Source organism: Equus caballus, chromosome 2, assembly GCF_041296265.1.
Source record: "Equus caballus isolate H_3958 breed thoroughbred chromosome 2, TB-T2T, whole genome shotgun sequence".
Lineage (NCBI taxonomy): Eukaryota > Metazoa > Chordata > Mammalia > Perissodactyla > Equidae > Equus > Equus caballus.
Genome location: NC_091685.1, coordinates 15435220 through 15461771, shown reverse-complemented (window position 1 = coordinate 15461771; position 26552 = coordinate 15435220). Strand labels below are relative to the sequence as shown.

The window sequence follows — 26552 nt, the reverse complement described above, 5'->3', positions numbered from 1 at the left end:
CACCATCAGTGTGTATAGGAACTTTCCACCAGATCTGTAGATGACTTTCAAGATGGGGTCCCAATAGCGTCTGTTGTAGAAAGGGAAGCAGAGAAGAGTTCATGGGAGTCCCACAGTCCCTACTAGAGACTTGCTGTTTATTTGTTAGGCAATGGGAAGCCATGGAAGTTTTCTGAACTTAGAGGGGTTGCTCCTGGAAGCTCCTGCCAGCCCCAGAATGCGCTGCAGGGGAGAGGCAGTGAGATGGGCCATAATGGATGCAGAGTGGAAGCTGTGCAGCAGGGCAGAGGGAATGGGAAGATGGACAGGAGGAGACAGCCTGCTGAACGAGTGTTGCAGAGTTTCAACGGACAGGATTTGGCAACTGACTGGATCAGAGGGGAGCAGGGGAAAGAAGAGGATATCAAGAGGATGCTGCGTGTCAGGCAGGAATTAGTGGCATCTCTAGGACACGCCTTGTTCAAGAAGCATCCAAAGAGGAACACCATATGCTGAACAGACCAAGAAACCTTTTCTGAACATTAGTCATCTGGGTTTCCCCTACATTTGCCATCCTTAAAAAATTATAACAAAGTCCATTTTTAAAGCACCTACTATGTGCCACATGCTTTGTCTACATTATCACTCCTCTTTCACAGCCACACTGACAGGTAGGTACCATTCTTATCCCATTTTATAAATGGAGAAGCAAGGACTTAGAGAGGCTGAACCATGGGCAAAGTGTCACACAGCTAATAAGTAGAGATTGGATCTTTTTGACAAAGCCTTTTCTCTACACTTTGTCTACCTGCATAGGTCACATGGCATCAGGGAAATCAGTAAAATGCCAACAACAGTCCTGGGTAAATGGCCAGCACTTCAAACTTCTAAATTGTGCTTGCTCATGACTGTGCTGAATTCTTGAGAGAACTTTGAGAGTCAGAGACAGAGAGCGTTCCCATTTGACACATGAGAAGACTAAAGTCCAGAGGTGTGAAGTGGCTTATCAAAGTCACAGAGCTGGTCCCTGCCGCTTGACCTCAAATTGCATTCTCTGACCTTACCCATCCTGGACACATGTCAGCAGAGAGCTCAGAGAGGAGGAGAGCTGAAGGAGTCTGACCAAGGACAGTGACTGCAAGAAGGAGAGGGGGGATGGTGGAAGCTCTCATGACGGTCCCTGGCTCGCATGGCCTCTCCTGTCTTGTGCTGTGACAGCCCTTGGTTAGTCCTGCTCTGCTGACCTTGATGATTTTTTCCCCTGGTTGTTACAGGAATTGGGTCTCTTTGATTCATGTCCCTCTGTAGACTGGGAAGTTCTTGAGGACAGAGATTATATCTGATTTATGTCTACATCCCCAGTATGTAGCACATAAAGTGCACTCAGTAAATACTTGATGATGAGGGTGATGATGATAGCTCCCATTTATTGGATGTTTATTCTGTCAGACACCATGGTGAGCCCTTTTCATGTATCACCTCTTCTTATCATAGGTTTATTAAAATGTTTTTGGTTGCAGGTGACAAAATTAAACTCAAACTGACTTTAGAAAAAAAGAATGTATTATACCTGATTGAAAGCTCCGTAGATCATTCCATCTTCAGGCTCAGCTGGATCCAGGCACTCAAACACTGCTACCAGGAGCCTTTCTCTCCAACTTTTGGCTCAGTTTTCTTCTGTATTGGCTTTGCTTTTTAGAAAGGTTCTCCTTGTGCTTAGCAACCTCAGTAGAAAAAGAGCATCTCTTGAGCCAGCCCTGATGGCCCAGTGGTTAAAGTTTGGTGTGCTCTGCTTTGGTGGCCCGGGTTCAGTTCCTGGACATGGAACCATATCACTCGTCTGTCAGTAGCCATGCTGTGGTGGTGGCTCACATAGAAGAACTAGAAGGACTTACAGCTAGAATACGGAACTATGTACTGGGGCCTTGAGGAGAAAAGAAAAAGAAAAAGAGCATCTCTTCCCTAACACATCCAGCAAGGGACCCAAGACAGACTTTCAGGGCCTCAGTTTGAGAATGTGTCCATTTCTGGGCCAATCATATGATCAGGGTGATCGAACCTGCTAAGTGGCCACACTTAGGTTGTGTACCCAGCCCTGAAGTCAGGGGAAGGGATCCACCCACCTAAACCCAAAGGAATGTCAGATGCTTTGTCCAGACACTGGACAGAGAGAAACAACAGATATCTTCTAAACTAGTTACCCCCATTTTCAAGATAAGAAACAGGCTCGGCAAACAGAAGTGTGTTGCCAAAGCTTATACAGCTAGTATCTGGTTGGCAGAATTTGAGCCCGGGTATCTTGTTCTGGGGCCTGTGCTCCTCCAGGGCAGATACAGGGTCTGTCTTATTCTTGGGTCTCCCCGTGAACCCCCTCAGCTCTTAGCCTATCAGGGGCCCTCTATACCAGTGCTACTCAAAGTGTGTCCATGGACTGTGTGTTCTGCAAACTCTTTGTTATCAGTCCACAGTGACTTAAGTACCAAAATTCGGAGTAATCATTTAAAAGCATTTTACAGAAATTTGACATTGATTTGACATCCAGTGTGGTGATCATAAAAGGATGGGTCTGAGACAGGTTGTAAATAATTTAGAAACACTGTTCTCTTGGATTATCTCTTGAATAAAGGCATGAACAACTGAAACCATGATAGTATTAGTGGGTCGTCCGCAGGAGGCCCAGGTGGGCAGAGTGTCCATCCACCACTTGGATGGTGGTCTGTCACTCCACCAACCGAGGGAAACCTTCCAAGGAGCCCCACCCTTAGCACAGGCTGCCACAGCGGGCATGCCTCTCCGTCTACCAGAAGGGCAGGCAGAGAAGCTCAGGCCCAAGCAGCTCCAGTGCCCAAGGGCTCTTGGCTCCAGTCCAGCTGGAAACTAGAGGATTCTGCCCAGAGCTTGTGGGCACCTAGCACTGTCAACCAGGCCATACCCGCCCCATGCTTCCACACTGTACCCTGGAGGGAGGGTGATGGCTGACACAGCCTGTCCTTGAAAAGCCACCCAAAGACCAGAGAGTTGATTTTTAAATGGAGATGGAAGGTCAGCTCCAGGATCATGCTGCCACCTCCTGTCTTGACACTGGCCTCCTTGAGTTGGCACCGGGGATGTGCATAGCTCCTACCCTTCCTTCCCCCTTGGTTGGAAACTCTCTGATGCCAAGGTCTTGGGTCAACAAAGCAGTTCCAGGCACAAGTATTTCTCAAAGCCAACCTGAGGATGAGTCAGATTGGCAAGTGTGAGCCAGAGAAGAGGCCAGGATGCCAGTTGAGTACTTTAATGGGGGGTGAGAGATCCCTGCCTCCTGGCTCTGCTCTCACTTACCTGTTCTGTCATGCAGGGAAACTAGCCTGGAGACCCTGGGTTAGAAGCCCAGTTCGGCTATTTTGCTGAGTAAGTTGTGGGCGGTTCGCATAACCTTTGTGAATCTCAATTATCACATGTGAGAAAGGGTAGAGCACCCACCTCATGGGCTGATTCTGAGGATGGACTGAGATTGTGCTGCCAAGACCTCTTATGCACAGGCCCTCAGATATGGGAGCAGATATGAGAATGCTTCCTCACTCTTCCAGGCAGCTGGGGAAATTGATAAGAACTTTGCCTTGGAGTCAGACAGACCCAGTTCTTGCTCAGGCTCAGTCATCTCAGCTGTGTGACCACGGGTAAGTTTCTTAGCTTCTCTGAGCCTCGATGACCTCATCTATAAAGAGCAAAATACCCACCTGCAAAGTTGTTGTGAAGATGAAACGCAACCAAATATGCAGAAGAGCATGGTACACAATAGATGCTCAACAGCTCATTAACTTAACACCTATTTATAACTAATGCTGGAGACAGGGTCCACTAGGTCAGGCACTGAGCATACAGTGGCGAGTAAAGTTAGACCCCCTCCCTTGCCTAGGAATTGCATCAGGGAAGTGATATTATAAGGGGAGCTGATAAGCATACAGATAATCAAGTCACAACCATGGCATATACCACAAAGTGAGGCCCTCCCTGAGGAAGTAATAACTGAAGGATGAGTGGGAAGAGCATTCTAGACAAGAAACATGTGCAAGGCCGTGTGATGGGAGGACCTCAGTAAGTTAAAGGGACTAAAAAGAGGACAGTGTGACTGAGAGCCCAGGGACCCAGAGGATGAGGTAAGGTGAGGCCGAAGAGGAGAAGAGCGGCCAGGCCTTGTAGGTTACATGGTGGATTTTAGTCTTTGTCTGTATTTTAAGTGGGGGTGGGGATTACACGATCATTCTTACTTGCAGAAAAATCCCTCTGGCTGCAGCTTGGAGGTGAAATGTGTGCACCAACATGGATGTAGTTGGCTGTTGGGAGAGCCTTGCTATGGTGCGGGTGAGTGTTGAAGGAGTTTTGGGCTAAGGTGGTGATGATAGAGACGGACAGGAGGTGAAATGGGTGGTACTCGGTGCAGCATTGCCCAAGTGGGTCAAGAACAATTCCTAGGCTCCTGGCTTGCACTAGCCCTTGAATGGTGGTGCAACTGGAAGAGGAGCAGGTTTGGGGGGATAAACCCATGAGTCTGGTTTTGGATGGGTTGAATTTGGGGTATTTCTGAGATGTCTAAGAAGCAATTACCATTTTTCATCAAATTTAGTGAGAGGCAGCTCGCTAGTATCTTCACCAAGAGCATTTTCGGTGAGTGGCGGAGCAGGAAGCTTGTGAAGGGGCACAAAGAGACTTGTGATGAAAGCGGTGATGGAGATGTTTGTCATCTTCATTTTGGTGATGGTTTCACGAGTGTATACATGTGGCGAAACTTACCAAATTGTACACTTTCAATACCTGCAGTTTATCGTACATCAGTTGCACCTCGCTGAAGCTGTCAGAAAAGGTGAGCAGGAGGCGAGGACGTGGAAACGGAGGGCGGAGAGCTCATTCGAGCAGGTCAGCAGTGCTGAGAAAGACAGAGAGTGGTTGTTAGATGGGATGTGAGGTTGAGGGAATTGGCTTTTGTTTTTGCTCAACGAGGCGATTTGACTGTGTTTAAAGACTACCAGGAGGCTGTGATGGAGAAGTAGAAAATCTAAGAGAAGGAAGGGGTAATAAGGAATACGAGGTTCTGGAGAAAGAGGGAAGGGAGGGCACCAGAATCCGGGTGGCGCGTTGGCCTTTGATGAGAATGTCAGCTCCCATGTTGAAGCAGAAGGAAAAGAGAAGAGGATGGGTGTGTGTGTGTGTGTGTGTGTGTGCGCGTGCGTGTGTGTGTGTGTGAGAGAGAGAAGATAAGGGTAGCGTTTTCTTTCTCTTAAGGAGAAGGTGGCCTCCCTGCTGAGAATGAGGGCAGAGGAAGCAGCTTTGAGGAGCGTGGTGCAGTGGTCATTGTAGAGCCCGTGGTTGATGACTGGGCAGTGTCCAAGGCTCATCTGAGGTGAGGGTCCCAGAGTCGCGGAGGAGCCCTCTGCCCTGTGGTGTGCAGTTCTCAGCAGTGTTTGGCTGCCGGGCATAGGAAGCCATAGGGAGAGGTTTGCTCAACCAGTGTGATCTAAAGACAGAGGGGAAAGAGAATTCATGGCATTGGCAAGACTTATCGAAATGTTGGACCTCGACTCTGAGCTGTAATAAAGAAGAACGTGACTCCCACCTGTTAGAATGGCCGTAATGAAAAAGACAAGATTACAAGCACTGACGAGGATGTGGAGAAAAGGGAACACTCATGCTCTGTTGGTAGGAATGTAAATTGGTGCAGCCACTATGGAAAACAGTATGGAAGTTTCTCAGACAATTAAAAATAAAACTGCCATATGACCCAGCAATTCCACTTTTGGGTATTTATCCAAAGAATACAAAAACATACACCCCCCCTACATTCACTGCTATGTTATTTACAGTAGCCAAGATACGGAAACAACCTAAGTGCCCATCAACAAAGGAATGGATAAGGAAGTTGTGGTATATATATACAACAGAATGTTATCCAGCTGTGAAAAAGAAGGAAATCCTGCCATTTATGTCAACAGAGATGGACTTTGAGGGCATTATGCTAAATGAAATAAGTTAGAGAAAGACAAATAATGCATGGTATCACATATATGGAATCTCAAAACAAAACAAAATGGTCAAACTCTTAGAGACAGAGAGCAGAAAAGTGGTTGCCAGGGGCTGGGGTGGGGAGGGGTGGGTGAGGGGAGAACATGAGGAAGAAGAGGGTGATGGAGTGGAAGAAAATCGAGGGCAGTGGCTGGAGATGCCAGTGTGATGAAGAACAGTTGCAGGTTGGAGGGACCAGTGCAGTGCATGTGGTGGAGAGTGCAGGTTGTGGTCAGAAGGTGGGATTTTTAGAGCTGGAGCCATTATGGTTGTCGGCAGGGTCCAGGGTGGGACTGTGGTGAATGACCGAGTGGGTGAATGAGTGCGTATACGTATGTGGTCACCTGACCCATTTTCTTCAAGTAACCCAACAGCCTGTCTGTTTTTCATCCTTTGGTTCACAACAACCTTGCTCTAAACCCCTCGACTTCTTCAGTCTTCCTTCATGTTTCAGCCCAAAAGGTCACTTCCACCAAGAAGACTTCCCTGACTTCTACTACAGGAGGGGTCCTTGTGAGAATTAAATACACTCTGAGGTAGAGAGACCCCCTACATGGTAATCTCCTGGTCTGTGTTCCTGTATGTTCCCCACCTTGGTTGCAACTCCACGGCAGGCACTTGTTATAATTGTTACTAGTAATCGTAAATGGCAGCTCACATCCACTGAGTGCTTATTATGTGTCAGCTCTGTGCTGAGCTTTAACTTACATTTCTCTACTTCATCCCCATTTCACAATAATTTTATGGTTGGATGGTACCATCGCACCACTCTGATTCTGATGAGGAAGACTACAAGAGGGCAAGTGACTTACCCAGGATCATATAACCAAGTAGCGGTTTTGCTCATCTTTGCATCTCTACTCTCAGAGCAGAGAGGAGTGGTGGGCGAACCACCCAGGAGTTCTATCTGGTTCCCGACTCCTCACCCTGCTGTTCAACTGCCCGAGTCATACCCGACCCTCAGCACAGGGTCCACGTGGTCCTCAACTTCCACAGAAGCACAGAATCGGAGGTAGAAGGGCTCTCCATGGGGAGCTGGTCCAGCTGCCCTGTTCATGCTGAGACCCCTCATATGGACTGAATGTTTGTGCCCCCCGACAAATCCTATGTTGAAGCCTTAAGCCCCCAATGTGATGATGGTGTTTGAAGACAGGACTTTTGGGTGGTAATTAGGGTTAGATGAGGTCACAAGGGTGGGGCCCTCATGATGGGATTAGTGCCCTTAGAAGAAGAGACGCCAGAGAGCTCTCTCTCTTTTTCTCTCTCCATGTGTGTGCACTGAGGAAAAGCCATTTGAGAACACCGTGAGAAGGTGACCATCTGCAAGTCAGGAAGAGAGAGCTCACCAGGAACCAAAGTGGCCGTCACCTTGATCTTGGACTTCCCAGCATCTAAAACTGTGAGAAATAAACGTCTGCTGTTTAAGCCACTCAGTTGGTGGTATTTTGTTAGGGCAGCCCGAGCTGGCAAATAACAGCCCCTCTTCCATATCCTCTCAAAGTGCTCACACTTCCTTTCTCCTTGCGATGGGGTGCTTACTGCTTCCCCAAGTCAGCCATCCATCTTGAAAGTGCTCTGCCTGTTGGCGAGTTCTTCCATCTCCAGAGCGGAAATTTGCCCACTGGGGCTTCCACCCAACGGTCCCAGCTCTGTCTTCTGGACCCACACAGAACAAGGCTGTTCTCTCTTCCCCGGTGTCCCTTTGGATATTTGCAGGCTGAGACCATGACCATCGCACCCATTTTAGTTCCACAGGACAGAGGCCATGTCTCTCCTGTTTATTTCTGCATCCCCAGCATCTTGTGCAATGCTTGCCCCAGAGGAGAATCCTTACACATATTTGTTAGTTGAGTGAACAAAACTACTTTCCTCCGGCTTAACCATTTCAAGGTCCTTTAACTGTGCCTCCAAGAACTTGCTTTCAAGCCTTTTTCTCCATTCTTTCCCTACCATGTTTCTATGCTCACTTTTCAGAAACGGAAGTTTTGTTCTTGTGGAAGAATGAGGTGTTGATTCTTACAGCTTGATCAACGGTCAAACATTCCTCCTACATCCTCCCTTCTCCTGTGCTCCTCTACCTTCTTCATCTTTCCACATTACACAGACTCCCCGCCAGAGGACAATGAGGGCTGTAAAAGGCAAGAAAAGGGAAAAGAAAAGCTGACACTTGTTAATGTTTACTAATCGGCTCCAAAGGTGCTCCAGGTTGTTCAGAGGAGTCTAGCGGAGGACAGGAGGAGAGACAGGAGGAGAGACAGGGCTGTGCAGGTGTTAAGCTCTGGGACCCAATAGGACAGATTGCAAATCTCAGCTCTCCCCACTCCAGAGCTGTGTGACTTGGGGTAGGTGGCAACTTCTCTGAGCCTGGGACCCCTCACTGGTAAATAACACCTACCTCCTACCTCCACCTCAGGTGAAGAGTAAACGAGACCATCAATGCCTGAGGCAATGCCCTGAGCAGAGGGCCCAGCACGGAGTGCTCCAGAATAGTGATGATCGTGGACGAGGTGGAGGGAGGCAGCGGGTCCTATGGTAGAAGGGGGACGGCGTCTCAGTCAGAAGGAGCTGGTTTCACATCCCAGCTCGCCCCCTGACCAGCTGGTCACCTTGGACAAGCAACTTTACTTTGAGCCTCAGTGTCCTCATCTGCAAAAATGGAGATAACGGGGGCCCGCCCAGTGGCATAGTGTGTTAAGTTTACATGCTCTGCTTTGGCGGCCTGGGGTTTGCCAGTTTGGATCCTGGGCACGGACCTATGCACCGCTCATTAAGCCATGCTGTGGCAGCATTCCACATGCAAAATAGAGGAAGATGGGCACAGATGTTAGCTTGGCAACAATCTTCCTCAAGCAAAAAGAGGAGGATTGGTGGCAGATGTTAGCTCAGGGCCAATCTTCCTCACCAATAAAAAAAAAAAGAGAGCGAGCGAGAGAGAACAGTACACTCCTCACAGTGTGGTTGGGAGGACTCACTGAGAGGGTGGCATGAAAGTCCCCAGCATGGTGACAGATTCCAGCAGAAGTTTGTTCTTGGTCCTTTCACATGTGACATGAGCTCCTGTGAGTTGTTCAGAAGGGAAGGCTGATTCCCTTGAACAGACAGCTACGTCACCATGGAGGAAAAAGTGCAGGCGCACTGGGCTGTCGGAGGGAAAATTTGTGCCTTTAAGGCACGCGGCCTGTCCCCAGATGTGCCCTGACCCCCTGCTCTAACTGCCACCCCTCTTCTTCTTCGTCACAGCAATGTTGTCCTAGACCTTCCGAACTCGCTGCTGAACAGCACTTAGAATGGCACCTAGTGCCTGGCACAGGGTAGATACTTGAATATTTATTGAGTGAATAAATGAATGTTATAGAGTAAAACTCAGTCTTTTTTTTTTAAGCTGGTGGACCTAAGTCACTATTCATCCTGCATTTATGACTTATTTTAAAACTACAAAAGACATACATGTTGATTCTACAAAAATAATTAGAAAATGCAGTTGATTGAAAAGAAAAAATAACAATTGTGTGCAATCCTACTGTCCAGCCATAACCACTGGTGTTAATAATTTGCCACATAGATCCCTCCAGGCATTCTTTTAAACAAATATATTTACATATCAGTCAAGGCATATTGTTTAGAAACTGGCTTTACTTTTCTTTTCATTTACTAATACTGTGGATGTCTCTCCGTGTCATTGAAAATTGTTCTAAAACGTTTTTAGATTTTTAATATTTATGTGGTATTCCATTGTGTGAATGTTCCATATGCAAATCTTTTATAACTTAAAAAATAAACATTTAAAAATCCCTCTCAATAATGTATCTACCATGCTGTCCCCTAGTATTTGATCTGGTTCCTTGCAGGGCTGGAAGGGCACTAGCATTCCTGGGTGTCCATGTGTTACTTTATACAGAAGTGCCCCTGTGACCCACCTGCAGGAGCTGAGTAGTAGGCAGTATGTGAGGTAGTGAAAAGGAGAGTTCTGATGTCGGGCTGCCTGTGGCTGAATGGCCAGCTCTGTCACGCCTCAGTTTCCCCATCTGTGAAATGGGATAAGAATATCTTGTAGAGTCGTCGAGATGACATGAGTTTATACATGAGAAGGGCTGAGCACAGAGAACACCCGGCGTGTAGTACATCATTGACAAATGCCAGCTATTATTGTTAATGTTGTAAGGAAGACATTTTTGGCCCCAGTTTATAGATGAAGAATCATATAACACATTGCTGAAGTGACTTGCCCATTGACACAACTTTAAGAGACTCTAAACTCTGTGTGGCTCCACAGGGAACCAGAGTGTGTTGAGCATCTGTAACATACCATATGCTATATAGGAGGCATTATGCACATTTTTGGATAACGTCACCTTGCACCATTTAAGGGCTGGCAAATACAGCACATAGAATATCCCAAATCATGCTATCGTATGGCTATTGTTATCTCAGTTTAGTGGAAGAAGAGTTGAGACCCACAGAGGTTGAGGGACTTGCCCAAGCTCACACAGCCAGCAGTGGGAGGGATGGGATGGGAGCCCCTAGCCGCTGTGCTTGCCGGTCTCTCCAGCAAGTCTCAGAGCAGTTCAGTGGCTTGCTCAAGGTGTCAGCACAGTTTCTACGCTGCCATACGACCTCCCCAAACAGTCTTGTGGAATTTTCCAGGAATCTAGGGCTGGACGTGACCTGGATGGTTATGAGATGCTTGACGGAGACGACCAGGACAGCAACATCCCGACTGTCAAAAGGTCACACTTGGTGCCCAGAAGGCCAAGTAGGTGAAATGCGAGAATCCCAGGCTGGAGATCAGAAGTCTCTCTCTGCACCCCCTTCCCCGCCTGCCCCTTCCTTCTCCCTTTGGCCCGCAGGAAGGAATTGCTCTGTGCGTCAGGAAGCAGCTCACACAAAGAGACAGCGCCACTCCTCACCCTGGCCCCTCCCTTTCCTTCTCCTCCAAACAGTGAAAGTAGGAGCAATAATAATTATCGCGATAATCTTTAGTGAGTGTGCATTATTATGTGCTAGGGAACTTTCATACCTTCACTGAGGCTGGTCCCCCGCCCCCCGGGGAATTTCTGGCTCCTCTCATGGGGGGTCCTGGCTCTCGCACACATACGGCAGGTGCTGTTGGACCCTGCGTTAACCTTCACAATAGCCTCTAAGGTTGGCGGCTGTGGTCATTTCTGTTTGACAGAGGAGGAAACTGAGGCTCAGAATGGGTGAGTTGGCTTAAGGCCCTGCAGTGCAGGGGCCGTGACTGGACCTGAGTCTGTCTGATGGCAGAGCCCTTACTCTTAAGCACTACCCTGGACTGCAAAGTAAATGTTGGCAATGGGGTCACTGTGGCAACAGCCTCATGAGTGTAGTTGGAGGAAAAAAGAGTGCGGAAGTAGCACCTGAGATGTGATTCTGAGTCTTGGCTTCTCCCTGGTTTCCTGTAATACCTTGGGCAGGTCACTTAGCATCTCTGTGCCTTGAGAGACCTCAGTACAATAGGGGTGAGGCTGAGGGGTAACACGCCACCTCTGGGCTTTGTGGGGACAGCAGGGGAAGAAAAACAGGAGCAGAAGAGTGAGAACCTCTGAGGGAGAGGACCCACGGGGGCCCCATGCCCAGTTCTGTGGCCCCTACTCTCTGTTAAGAGGATTTATCTAAAGTAAAATTTACGTCTACCCAAAGTTAAGTTGCAATGAAAACAATGCTGGGGGCAAAAAAGTACATATGAAATATTTCTTTAAAAAAAAAAAGCACCAGACTTCAGGTCAGAAGGTCTGGTTTTGGTCTGGACCTATCCTTACTCGGGTGTGGGGTGAGGTCCCAGTCCTCCCCCAGCTTGAGCTAGGCTCTGGGTTCAGTTCCATCTCTTCTCTGGCCTCAGTCTCATAATCGGTGGAACGAGGCATCTTTCTCATGGTGCCTCTGACACGCTCGCCCTGGCAGGCCCTATGGCGTCTACCTCAATTCTTGTCCTGATGCCCCTCTAGTCCGCCTCGCTGTCTGGGCAGGTGGAAGGGCCTGGGCCACCAGGTCCCCACCTCAGCCAGGACACAAGGGATGGGGGCTCAGGTGGGCAGAGGATGGGAAAGGGGCACAGTGCCATGAGGACAGACTGCTCCTGGCTTGGCCCCTGCGTCCCCCCCGAGTGGCGTGGGGGGCCTGGCCTGAGATCAGAGGTGCACCCGCGTCAGCCCCGGCCCTGCCCTCGCGTCAGGAGGCGCCTTCTCAGTGCAGAACAATGCGGGTTCTTTGAAGGGCTGGGCAGCAGGGGATGGGTGTTTCTCCAAACACAGGGCCTCCTTTGCAAAACAGGCTTTGATTCCCAGGCCCGGAGGCCCCAGGTGCCTGTTGGGCGGCAGGCGGGGGCTGGGGGCTTTGTTTGGCAGGAAGAGGGGCCTTGGAGACTCAGGAACAAAGCCTGGGACAGAGCTGGCCTGGGCTGTGGGCTGGCCTGGGCAGGCGGGTCAGGGTTGAGACGTCAGTGAGAGCAGTGGTCCGTACGTCTCGGGCCGGTCTCTCCTGGGCCTGGCGTGCCCAGGGTATTCCTGGCCTCCTCTCATGGTGGGTCCTGGCTCTCTCACATATATGGCAGGTGCTGTTGGACCTCCAGGCAGTTGTGGTGGTCCACTGGCTCCCGAAATTCCTGTTGGGGAATGAAGTGGGTAAAACTGGAATCCAGGCCACAGAATCTAAGAGATGGGGAGGGAAGAGCACTAACCCAGAGTCCACTGGCCTGTGCTCAAGGAATTAGGTCACCAAGAAGGATGATGGCTCCTACCTTCTGCCAGACACCATGCTGGGCACTGACGTGAATGTGTCTCTGACTTAACCCTTGTTTTCTCACTTGACAATGGCCTACAAGACCCTACAAGACCTCTCCGACTCATGTCCTGTCATTCTCCCCTCGCTCACTCCATTCCAGCTACACTGGCCTCCTTTCAGTTCTAGAACGCATCAGGCATGCTCTGGCCTTACCGTCTCCACACTGTTCCCTCTGCCTAGAACACCTTAGCATGGCTGACCCCTCACTCCCTCAAGCCATAGCTCAAATCTTATGCTCTCAGTGAAGTCACCCTGACCACACTGCGGGCGTGCCTCCCAGAGCCCTGAACTTTCATGGCCACCTAGCCTACTCCCCGCCCCCACTCTAAGTAAAGCAGATTACCCTCCAGAATGTGTGGGTGGGCTTCATCCAATCCATTGAAGGTCTTAAGAGCAAAGACTGACATTTCCTGAAGAAAGAATTCAGCTTCAAGACTTCAACATAGAAACCGTGCCTGAGTTTTCTGGCTTATAAAATTTGGACTCAAGATTGCAATGTCAATTCTTATCTGAATTTCCAGGCCACCAGCCTGCCAGCTGTCCTGCAGATTTCAGCTTTGCCAGCCTATTTAAATATAGGGAATTTGCCAATTCCTTAATCTCTCTCTCTCTATGTATATAACCTGTTTCTGTTTCTTTGGAGAACCCTAATACAGCACTCAAGAAATACAAAAGCTGAACCATATGAAATTGCTGTTTTTGTGAGTAAAATGGTCAAAAATCCACAATGTCATATGGCTCAACCTAATATTTGTTGAATGAATAAAGGAATGAACTGCAAAGCAATCATGATGTAGGTGCTATCTCACTGATAGGGAAACCAAGACTCCGAGAGATAAAGCTGCTTGCTAAGAAAGGCACAGCAAACAAGTGGCAGGACGGGGATTCAAACCGCAGATGGATTGGAAGGCTGGTGTTCCTGACAACTGCAGCAGCTTCTGCCTTCCTTATCACCTAGCCAACCACGCGGGTTCCCAAACAGGATGCATAACCTTTGTGGGCCTCAGTTTGAGAGGTCAATGGAAGAATGGCCGGAGTTTGAATGAATTTAAATGCTCCCTAGCTGCAAGCTCTGAGGCTATCGTGAAAGTGGCTGTGCCAGCCTCAGCTCCCTTTATCTTAGGCGTGACTAGGGGCTACTGGTGGCCTTCCTTGGTCCCAGGGTTTTTCCACAGCTGTTCGTGGCCCACTCGGCCCTCCATCTCTGAGTAAGTCTGGAGACTGACAGAAGGGCATCATCCCCTTGAGTCACCAAAGATGGAGGTGCCCAGGGAGGAAGGCAGCATGGTGTGCTGGAATGTCACAGAGAAGGTGGCCTTGGGGCCAGAGGACCTGGACGTGAAACTTGGCTCTGCCACTTAGCAGTCAGGTGACTTTGGTCAACTTATTTAATGTCTCTGAGTCTCAGGTGCCCCATATGTAAAGTGGGATAATAACGCTTTACCCCTGGTATTATTTCAAAAACTAAGTGAAATAACACATGTGCAGAACTTAGAATTCCGAGTGCTCGATAAGTAGTAGTGGTTAGCATTATTACTTTTAGCAAATAACATCACTACAAAATTTTAGGTATTGCTGGAGGCAACGAAGAGAAGTCAACTACATTTATTTTGGGGCCCTGATTCCATCCCTCTTTCCCCTCCAGGATCCTCTCACATCAACGTGAGGTAGCCTTGGAAGAGGATCTGATTGCAGGAACTTGGTGTGGCTTTGCTCTGGTGGGCCGATACAGTCCAGGTGTTACCCTCTGGGGGGTATTCCTTGTTTAGACCTGAACTTTCGTTCTGGCCCAAAAGGCTTTGTCTGCTGTTAAAAAAACAAAAACAAAAAGCGCCAGCATTTCAGTCTCCTGGAAATGACACCCCACAGCAGATAAATAGTACTTTGCACTTTTCATGTAAGCTGGTGTTTACGCTAAAACTGTAAGGGAGGCGTGACAATGATGGGTATTATAATCCCGATTTTAAATGGATGGAGGAACTCAGGTCCAGAGAGGAGACACAGCTTGTCCTAAGTCGTCAGTGGTGGAGCCAGGCTACCAGCTCCCTGCGTGCTCACCTCCCTCCTGTGCGGTGATGGTGAGCTCCTTCTGGGTGTCATGGTCTCCAAAGTAGGGGTGCGAGGCGATCTGCTAGGCTGCAGGAAGAACTTCTCTTTATGTGCGTTTTCAGAACAAAAAAGTTATTGAGCTTTATTACTATTTGATACAAACAAATATAAAATTTAGAAATAAAATGCACAGATATTGATGCTTGGGTTATTTTTAACCAATAATGGTATGAGATCAAAAAGCTTTGCAGACCACAGCTTCAGGGAACCATCCTGATCTCTGGCTTTCAGGATGACTTCCTTCCTGCTCCAGGGCTCAGGTCAGGCTGGGTCCCTGCAGGGGACCAACGGGGACCAAACAACATCATCTTTCAGGCATTGGTGGATCCTCAGTCTGGTCAGAGTTGCCCACTCTGCTCAGCTCCCGGACTGTCTGGCTCACACTGGCCTAGGAGGTTATCAGTCCTGGAGCCTGCAACAGCCTTTCCTGTTATCAGAGCGCGTGTCCAAGAAGGAGTTCGAACCTCCTTCCCATCCTGCTGAGTTATAGTCTGTCCTTGGAGTGTGAGTAAACAGAGGAGGTGACAGTGTCAATAAATGTCTCCTGTGTGGCCTTGGCTATGACACATGTCTTTCCACTAAGAGACACAGGTAGATTTGTGCTCATGGCCCTTCCTATGATACATACAAGAATAAATATTAAGAATATAGGAAACAGTAATAAAAATAAAGAAAAGAACAAAAGGAAAAGAATGTCCCTTTATGGACTCTGAAAGATCTTAGAAAGCTAGTTCTGGGTAATACAAAGGCCCACCTCTTGAACCTTGTCACACGTCAGGCGATGAGTAACAGATTTGAGTCAGAGCCAAGGTCACCCAATAAGTATGAATTTCCCACTCACTTACAAATGTATAACAAACATGTGTCAGTTAACTCATCAATTAATGAGGGAACTAGTAAAATGGCACAACTGGTTCAAAGGAGACTTGAAAGAACCTTACATATGTAGGTCATAAGAATGCTGATGTATTTAAGGATATTTACTAAATTGGTCTATCCGTGGAGCCATAATCAATTGCATTCCACTGGATGCAAGCCATTTGCATTTCTATGGAAAAGAATAATTTGCATTATTATCAATTTTCTGCAACTTAGAGAGTTGTAAAATACCTCATGGAAAATGAAATGTGCAGATGACCTGGAAGAGAACTCTAGACAGGACACCTAGTAATCTCTTATGCCCATGTCAAAGTCTTTCTCACAATTTTCCCTGACATCAGAAAAATAAGTTTAGTAAATACATCCAAAGAACTTCAGGGAAAACTTAATTCTATTTGAATCAAAGTGGGAGATGAATCGTTGCAGTATTCCAGGCTTTTCTCCGTATGGATGATTCCAGAGAAGGCAGGGAGCTATCAAGCTAGGGAGCAAGAGATCTGGGTCAAGTCTAGCCTCATCACTCTGTACTTGGGTGGCCTTGAGCCATTCCCTTCTCTCTGAGCCCATGACTTCTGACATACAAATGGGGCCAATGACAATGAGATCACAGGGAGGAAAGGACTCACACCCGGCCTGGCACAGAGTGGGAACTCAGGACACAGGGGCTTCCTTCCCTGCTTCTTCAAACTATCCCCAAAGGCTCCTCAAGGCCTGTCAGTCTTTTCTAGTCACAAAGGCTGCCCATTTCAGCCACCCGGCACTTCCAGCCCATGGAGACTTCAAGTGGATGGAGTTTTGTCTGTGTAAACTCCAGAGGCACCAGGCAAGCCTCGTGGGAGAGGTGGTCAAAGTCTTCTTTAGAGAAAGATGGAACCTGGCCCCATGGTGTCATCAAAGGGCAATTCTCTGGGGTTGTAGGGAGGGGAGGAAGTCAGTGAGTCCAGTGCAGAGCTGAGAAGAGATGTTCGTTGAGAGGAAGATTTGGAATAAGCCAGGGGTTCTCATCTTTGAAGGGGTGGTCAGAGATAGCTTCAAAAATCTGATGAAAACCATACACTTCCTTCCCCCAAATATGTGTGTGTGTAGGCTGGTAGAGGCTATAGCAGGGTCTTCCCCAGAGGTGCTGGGCCTAGAAGGGGGCAACCCTGAGAGATGGCAGATCAAGCTCCTTCCTTGTCACCTAAGTGGTAGGGCCAGATGAGCTGCTGTGGCCCCTTAGGGCCTTGCTTCTCTCATCCAGCCGGGCTGCCCGACGTCTCCGTGACCCCAGTCCTTGAGTCCACACAGCAGAGGACCAGCGCAGAGGGGAGGTGGTGGTGGGGGACTTTCATAGGAAAGGGGCAGGGCCTCGATCCTCTCTCTCTTCAGTTCATGGGCCTCCTGGGGAAGGTAAGAATGTGGGCTTTGTCACCAGTTTGGGATTTGCGTCAACCATGGAGGAGCACAACCCAGCCCTGCCTTCAAAAACCCACTTGCTATTCAGCTGTGTATTAGTTCCCTAGGGCTGCCTAACAAAGTGCCACAAACTGGGTGGCGCAAATAACAGAAATGTATTTTCTCATAGTTTTGGAGGCTGGAAGTCTGAAATCAAGGAGTCCTCAGGGCCACACTCCCTCTGAAAGGACTAGGGGAGATCTGTTCCATGCCCCTCTCTCAGCTTCTGGTAGCCTCAGGCCTTCCTTGCCTTCTAGACGCATTACTCTAATGCTCCGTCATCATGTGGCATTCTCCTTGCATGACTCTGTCTTCACATGGCCTTCTTCTTATAAGGACGCTAGTCACATTGGGTTAGTGGCCCACTCTACTCCAACGTGACCTCATCCTAACTAATTTCATCGGCTATAACACTTTCCAAATAAGGTCACTTTCAGAGGTACTGGGTTTTAGGACTTCAGCATATCTTTTGATTAGGGGGTGGGGAGAGACATAATTCAGCCCATAACAAGCTACCCAGAACACGTTATGGACCCCCTTTCGCTGCAGCACCTTTGGGTAGATATGCTTTCCCCAGGCAGCTCCCGACCAGTGGGACAGAGACGTTATCAGATCTGCATCACAATCAGAAAGCCTAATCCTGGTCCTCCCCCTTGTCTTTCACAGGTGTTATCTCCTCATAACTCCTTGACAGTGCCTGCTTCCTGAAGGACCAAAACTGGCACAGAAGGTAAAATGGATATGTTTATTGGATCACTTGCTACCCAGCTGTCTATGGAGACCCCATCCTCAAGGTTATGTAGGGCACCATAGTCCTGGGTACAAGGAGGCAGCTCAGTTGCTAGAACTTTCATTGGTAATGACTTGGAAGAATGTTCCAGTGGCGGGAACACTCTAGTCACGCAATGCTTTAACTGCTGGAAAAGCACAGAGGACAATGCATACAAGGGCAATGGAATTAGCTCTCTGTATGAAGTTCCATAAGTTATACTGATCCTTCAGAGAGATAATGAAAAGCTGAAGATCTCTGAAAAAAACAAAAACTTAGTGAAGGGGCTTTTGCGTAGCTTACAAATGGGCCTTTATCTCCCGCACAGGGAGAGCAGAAAAGGCTTATGATCAAAATCAGTGTTTAATAGCATGGAACTTCAAAGATGATAGAATGCTCAGCTGAGGCAAGTCGGCTATGCTAAGATCAGGGCTCTGGCTGGGAAAGACCTGGGACCTGACATATAGGATGGGGACACGTGGGATGGGACACCTGTGTATTTTGGGCCCCCAGACTCTGCACTATCAGAGCATGCAGAAGTGGCCCACCCCTCGCTAACAAGAGATAGCACTCCCCACGTGGAGGAAGACACTGCAGAGGCTTCTCCCCCACCAGGCAATAGGGCTTTTCTCCAGTGTCTGCCCCCATCTCTTCTCCTGGCCAGCAGGCTGATAGCTAGAGCTAAGTTGCACCATGACCCAGCCAGGGTCTTGTATGGGAGGAAAGGGACCATACCCCAGAGGAACTGCAAGAATTATGCATTAGATTGTATTTTAAGGATGCTGGCTCAAGGGATGCAGAACAGATCACTGGATAAGGGGAGGTTTTTTGCTTGGAGATATGGGATTTAACTCTCTGGCAAGGACCCCAGGAGACAGTGCAAATTTGCTGCTCAGGAAGCTCCTAGAAGCCTGGAGAAAATGACAGAAATGCCTGTATTGCCATGGCAAATGGTGGAGAAAGGGATTAAAAGGCTCAGGGACGTGGACACGCTAGATTGGACGTATTATGAGCGGCCAGAAGACCCATCAGAGGATGATAGTCCATGGGAAGTCCCAGAGAAGACAATTCACCAAGTTCATCAGGAGAGTGCTGGTGAGAGGACACCAGTGTCATTAAGTTCAATGGTGGCTCTCTCCTCTGCAAGAGGAGATGATGGTAGAAGAGACAGTCACAGAGCTTGGCCTATTGGTAGGATAAGGGTGATGGCTCCTATAAAAGCCAGGTCATAGTTATTGTGAACCCAGCAAAGTTGGGGTGGCATCCAAGGGAGCTTGACCTGCAGAGAGCTGTGGAAATGGTTACTAGGATAAGGCATCTCTACAGGCAAAATAGATGTGAAACCGGTAAGGGTAACATGAAAAGAAAGAAGAACATTTAAGCAGGAGGTTTAGGGTGGTTGCCCAACGAAATGTCCCCATCCCTTGCCCAATTCTTGGACCTGATCCAGTTTTTAGATCCTTGTGTTAGGAGAAGGGAGAACCTGTCAACTAAAGATGTGCCTGGGTCTCTAGGAGAAAGGACTGTGCTCCATATTCCTTGGCAAGAATACACTATAAGGATCTTCCCAGCCCTTACCCAAAGGAATTGATAGACATTTACTCAGAGTCTGTTTACTGGGAAAATGAGAATACCCAGACATTTCTAGGACTATTGGATCCAGGGTCTGAGTTGACATTGATACCCAGAAACCTGAAGCATCATTGTGGACCTACATATGAGGACCAAGTAATAATTAATGGAGTCTTGTCCAGAGTGCAGCTTACAGTGGATCTACTGAGGATGTGAGACCACTCAGTACTCATTCCTATGATCTCTGAATATATATTTGACATACTCAGCAGATAGAGTAATCCTTACGCTGGGTCCTTGATCTGTGCAGTAAGAACTACCATAGCGGAGAAGGCCAAGTGGGAGCCTCTGAATTTCTCCTCCTCTCCTTCCTTCCCTCTCCACCCTCTATTCTCCACACTCCCACTCCTCACCAAGATAGTAAATCAAAAACAATATAGTATCCTAGGGGGAATGGCAGATATTAATGCTATTATTCAGTATCTTAAGATGCTGCAGTGGTGGTCCCTATCATATCTCCGTTTAATCTATCAGTCTGGTCTTTGCAGAAACCAGATGGATCCTAGAGTGTGACTGTAGACAACTGAAAGCTTTACCAAATAGTAGCCCCAAATGCAGCTGCCATGCTGGTCTAGGGTCTTTGCTAGAGCAGATTAATATGGCTTCAGGTACATGGTATGCCACTATTGACTCGGTAAATGTGCTATTTTCTATCCCAATCAGGAAGGAAGATCAGAAACAGTTCACATTTACATGGAATGGACAACCACATACATTCATAGTTTTATCCCAGGGCTGTGTTAATTCTCTTGCTCCTTGTCAATGATATAGCCCAAAGAGTTGTAAACCGCCTGGACTTCCTGCAGAACATCACATTGATCCATGACATTGATGACATCATACTGACCAGGAGGATGAGCAAGAGGTGGCTAGCACACTGGAGGCCTTGATAAGACACACGTGTTCCAGAGGGTGGGAGATAAGCCTTACAAAGATTCACAAGCCTGTCACACCAGGAAAGATTTTAGGGGTCCAGGGATCAGAGGCATGCTGGGACATCCCATTCAAAGCAAAAGACAAATGGCTGCATTTTGCTTGTACCACCATAAAGAAGGAAGCACAGTGTCTGTTAGACCTTTTTCGGTTCTGTAGGTACCCGTTGCGTACCTATGGACATTGCTCCAGTCCGTACACGGGGTGACATGAAAGGCTTCCAGAGTGGGGCCTAGAGCAGGAAAGGGCAGAAAGTCAAGTCCGTGCTGCAGTGCAAGCAGCCCTGCCACTTGGGCCATACAATCCAGCAGATTGTGGTGTTGGAGATGCCAGTGTAGAAGATGTGGTGTGACGTGTGTGGCAGCCCTACAGGGAGAATCACAGTGCAGGTTCTGGGATGAGGAATGGGGGTTTGGGTCACATGACCTGACCTGCCAGGGTGATAGCTTGGCAGGTGGGGAGGAATTTAGAATGGATAGTGGAGAAGCAAGATGATGAGCACCAGCCGAAGTTCCAAGATCAATTGCAGTGATGGGAGCTGTAGTGTGTCCCACCAACCTCCCTCGTCTAAGTCTTCAGGAAGAGAGCTCACTGGAAGCCTGGAGAACTGCATCCATGCAGGGCAGAGCTGGACGGTGGGAGCCATGGAGGTGCGCTACCCCGACCTCCCTGCATTGAAGAACTCGCCATTCAGCTGTGAGGGGTGCAGTGAGGGTTCCAGCGGCAGAGCCTTCAGGGTGAGACTGCACTCTCTGGGCAGCTCCCAGCCAATGAGAAACACATGGGTCCTAGGATCTGCCCGTTTCTGTCCAATGTGGATGCTTCTGACAGTAATCTTTCCTCGGGAGCTCCCCACTGAGTTGGCTGGAATTTCTTAGTTTTGCATCACAGTCTGACAGCAACCTGAGCAACTTTTGGGAACTGGGATCACACCAGGTAACCCTGGGCTTTCAATGTCTATTTGATACATCTGGAAAGTGAGAGGGTCATTCACAGGGCCCATTGGAAGGCCATGCCTTCCCCCTAGAGAGCCTCTGGAAGTTGAAAGGGTACAGGCTTTAGAGTCAGACAATCCTGGGTTCCAGTCTCAGCTTCTCCACTGACCAGTCATGGAACATTGGTCTCTGTGCTTCCTGAAGTGGCTCATCTCTATCATCTCTGTGATTCCTCTCTTCTTCTCTTCCCCTTTCCCTCTACACCACGTGCCCAGCCAGAATCTCACAGGAGCAGATTCTCTGCCAGGAACTGCCAGTGAGTTATTGAGGAAAAAAGTCTCCATTTCCAAGACACCCACCCTCTCCTTGGCCCCTCATTCCCTTTCCAGGATGTCTGCCTCCTTTATTTCTTAGAAGGAGGCCAGGCACTCAGCTGAGTTGAAATTTAGCAAACTTGCTTGAGTCCCTACTTTGTAGCAGGTCCCAAGCTAGTCACTTCCCCATAATAACCTTCACAACAATCCAATGAAGCAGGTTCTGTTCTTATACTCATTTGGCAAGTGAGCAAATCAAGGCTCAGCAGAGTCAGGAGGTAGAGTTGGGACGGGACCCCAGCCTGTGTCCTCCAGGCCCAGTGCTCCTCCTCTAACACGAGTATGGCTGCGTGAGGTCCCTGCCCAAATCTGTGGAGATAGAGATCTAAGAAGGCTGACTTATAATTAGGTAACTGGGAAGCGGGGCTACAGTGAATCCAGCCTGCCCTGGCTTGTGTCTGTGTGCTGGAGGAGCTCCTGTGGGCAGGGAAGTCATGGACAGGCCCTGAAGGCTCCCGGGAGAGTTTGGGATTACCAGAGCTCTTTGGATAACAATAGTAGTAATGATAACCATATTAACTGCAATTTGTTAAATCTTTACTATATGCCAGACTCCGAGGGTTAACAAACATGATCTCGTTTAATCCTCCCAACAACTCTGAGAGGGAGAAATTGTCCAGAATTCCCCATCCAGACCTGTGTGACTCCCAAGCTCATGCACTTTCCTTGACGTAGATCTGCATCTTCCCCTGGTAATGACTGGTGGCCTTCGCTCCTACAGACCATGCCTTGGCCAGGGCCCTGGCCTGCCCACCACTCCTCCCTTGCTCTGGGTCCTCAGAGCCAGCCTGAGGTTTCTGGCTTGGATCCCTGAAAGGATAGGCCCTTCCTAGGTGTGCCTGAGGCCCACCTCCCTGAGACGCTGAGACCTAAAGAAGGTGGGAGAGATTTTCTGAACCCATTCAGAGCAAGAGAGAGAAAATAAGGTGCAAGCTTAATGTTTATAGGACAGAACTGAACGTTATAGAATGGAATATAATCCAAAGGACCCTGCCTTCTCTATCAGGGAGAAAGCACATCAAACCAGAGAAGTAGAACAATCCTGCCTAACAGGAAGCAGAAGGCCAGGCTGGGCTGAGACCTGGCTGCCCCCACCTGCCGTTGCTATTTGAGGCCCCTCCAGGCAGAGATGGGTCATTCAGGGGCCCTTCTGGGGAGGGGAGAGGTGCCAGGAAGGAAACCAAAAAAAACACTGCCTCAGTGTGAGCAGGGGAAAAATATGGTGCATTGAGCTTATGATAATCCTAGGCAAAATTCCAGAAGTTCCTTTTCTAAGCAGGGATTATTGGGAGCCAAGATGGGTTCGTTTAGGTCAAGGCATGCCTAATTCTCCAGATTTCCCCTGTAGGAAGGGTGATCAGAGCACGCTGTGGGAAAAGGACCACAGATTCAGAATTTAAAAATAAGACTTTGCTGTTACAAGAACTGCATTGAGGAAGAAAGGAGAGAGTTCATCAAGCAGGTTCTGGAATCCACCACACCCCAGCTCCTAACATATCAAAATTATAGGCTTCCTTTTATAGCAGAGTAGACTCAGGAGTGCTGCCAAAATTTGTCTTGTGGTCAGAAATGGAGGAGTCGTCTTGGGGCACTTAAGTGGTGAAGATGAGACATCCTGAGGCGATGGTTATTGATAATATACGTTTGAGAGAGGGTGATAGTATTTGTCCAATAAAGCACTTAGGATCTATAAAGGTTTTAAAGTTTGTCCAGGAGAATGAGACATCAAGAATCTCTTAGAATATGTGACATGGATAAGGAGGGACCGAGTTCCTTGTCAGGCACCGCTGGCACTGAGGTCAATTATGCTGTTAATGAGGCTTTTGAAATGTCTTTCACACGTATCTTTGAGGGTTAATGGGGAAATACGGACCAAATCTTAGGGTAGCCTAGCCTTCACATGGCTAATTGAACCCCTCTACCCAGGGTAGAAGGAATTAATTGATTCTGTTGGGTGGGACTCTGCCTCCTTTATGACCCAGAGCATCCACCCAAGGGCCACAGTGTGGTCTTTCCACTAATGCTCACTGGTGTCTGTTCTGTGCCCCGTGCGGAGGAAGGGAATGTGTGTCTAACGTGTGAGAGTAAAACCCTACTGAATGTCCCCTGGTCCTGAGATTGGTCCTGCACTACCTTCTACTTGCCTGCGTGGCATGGCCATTTCTATTCTAGAGGCCGTGGAGGGGAGAGGTTCAAAGTTCATGCTCTGGAATGAGACTGCCTCCCATCTTCCAACCCCCATCCCATTCCCGTCTCAGCTCTGCCATTTACTAGTTGAGTGACCTTAGGTAAGTTAATAATTGATCTGTGTTCTCATTTTCTTCATCTGAAAATGAGGATAACACTGATGCCTAATTCATAGGGTTAGAGCATTGGCTTTCATTGTCTGACTTGTGACCCACACCAAGAAATACATTTTAGATCAAGACCCAGTACACACATTCCTACATATATATACATACATGTGTATATATAACTGGAAAAAAGGTTTCCAAACAATTCCTAACCTAAGTCCTGGTTGATGAGCTATGGTATTTTCTGTTCTATTTTTTCATTAAGCAAAATGATGTTTGAGAGCCACTAAATTGCTTTTAACTACTTACATGGGTTACCGCCAACAGTAGGAAAAACACTTGGTTAAGGTCTTTCTGGAGAATTGTGTTCAGTTCCAAAAGCTACAATTTTCTCACACATGTCACTTTTTAAGAGAACCATTTTCAAGCTAGAGAGTGTGCAGAAGAGAATGACGAGAGTGTTTCATTCAGTTGTTCTTTCTCTTCCTTCCTTTTCCACCTCCAATCTGCTCCTTCCTATGTTTGCTTCTTCATTTATTCATTCATTTACCCACTTATCATAGGTTTAAGTGCCTGTTTCATCTGGAAAAGACGCTCCAGGGAGAGATATGCTCTGTAACTCATGTGAAAGAGGACGTAGACCTGTTCCTTGTGGTCTCTTAGGCAGAACTGAGACTTGTGGGTGAGTGACGGGGAATCACATTGGGGTCGTCAATCATATAGGAAGTGTTTTCCCGTCCTGGGTGGTGCTGGGCGATGGGTCGGCTGCCTGTGAGACTTCTCTCAGGAAGGGAGTGATCAGAGGTGGGTGAAGGGAAGCCACGAAGAGGCTTTCAGTGTGGGGTGGAGGGTGGGCTGAGGCTGGTTCTTCACCCCATGCTCCACTGAGCCTTCCGGTCTGCTTGAGCCACTGCAGGGACTGCGACAGGGATGGAGTGAGGAAACCATCCAGCAGGAGTTCTGTGCCCCAACCTGACAACCAAAGCAGCTCCCTTTCTGTTTTGTACAATGGGATTCTCCACTTGGAAGGGGAGCGCGAGTCACGTTACGCTGATGCTAAAAAAAAATGTTTAATCCTTAAGCTAGGAGCTTATTAAATCCTGTGAGTCTTAGAAGAAATCATTTCTAGGATTCTGAGACTCACTTTTTTCCTATAAAAACAAGTCCATTAAAATTACAGCATGAGCCTTTGTTTTGCACTCTTAAATCCAGATATAATTGGGAGCAAGAGTTAAAGAATTACAAGTGCGGCAGGATAATGGATTGAGATGTTATTTTCTGTTGCTAGGTTTCCTTTTCCCCTTATCTCCCCTCCCCATCCCGCCGTCCTCTATCCCTGGTGGAGAGCAGAGAGCCCTGCCTTTGTGCTCTGTCGCCTCAGGGGGTGTTGGTGAAGGCAGGCTGAAACCAGAAGTCGTAGACAACTCGTCTTTCAGGCTTTTGTTGGTTGAAAGCCTGAGTTGATTGAGGGAGTAGTGCTGAAAGAAAGGGAAGAAGGAAGAGGGCGGTGGGTGGATAGGTACTGGAAGGAACTGGCAGAATTCCAGAGGGTAGTGGCTGCTGTGTGGCTCCCTTAGGGAGGCAGGACCCCAGGAACCCAGCTCCTTGGACCCACTGAAGGCACCACCCTGTCAGCCTCCAGGAGTGTTTAAGGTTAGTCTACAGTGTTTCTCAAACACTAAAGTGCCTGGGAATCACCTGGGAATCTTGATAAAATGCAGATTCTGATTCAGTAGGCCTGAGGTGGGCCCTGACATTCTGCATTTCCAAGAAGCTCCTCAGGGACTCTGACATTGCTTGTCCTCAGGCCACATCTGAGTAGCAAGGAGCTCAAAGGCTCATTCCCTTGTTTTCTGGATCCAAAGTGAGCCTTTCAGGCTCTTGGGCACCCTTAGAAGAGGGAAGACCCTGCTAACAATAATCGAACTGGAATTTTCCATCAGCACAGCATAAAGGGATGCACCACTAATTTTAATTTGATTTGAAAACTCACACACTTGAGTTTGTAATTGCAAACTCAAAGCCACTGCCCAGGCTAAGGGCATCTCTATGGGAATTCAAGGGTTATTAATGCCCTCTCGCTCCAGGGTTGGATTTACTAAATGGAATCCAACTGCTCTCCCTTACCAGGGTGAGAAATTCTCTGAGAATCATGTCCTTTGTTTCACTGCAGCTGGAAATAGATGTCTTTCCCCTCTGCCTCTTTCCCACCCCCAGGGGTTTCCATCCCTTAACTAGCTGTTTATCTTAATTTCTTTGAGTGGAATTTTATCTGCTCCCTATCTTGCACTTGCCTGGTGGCACCAAATCCATCTGTACAAGTGTCCTGTCCCTGTCGTGTCCGTCCCCCCAACTCCCCCACCCGGTATAAGAG

At 48.2% G+C, this 26552-nt stretch overlaps 1 long non-coding RNA gene across 1 annotated transcript; it reads right to left on the bottom strand.

Moving 5' to 3' along the window:
- Positions 1 to 14877: 14877 nt before the first annotated feature.
- On the bottom strand, positions 14878 to 26552 carry LOC138923171 (uncharacterized). Its single transcript, XR_011436408.1, has 3 exons — positions 26473 to 26552; positions 24488 to 25656; positions 14878 to 14972 (listed from the first exon to the last, which is right to left on the bottom strand). It is a non-coding gene; the product is annotated as an uncharacterized lncRNA (long non-coding RNA).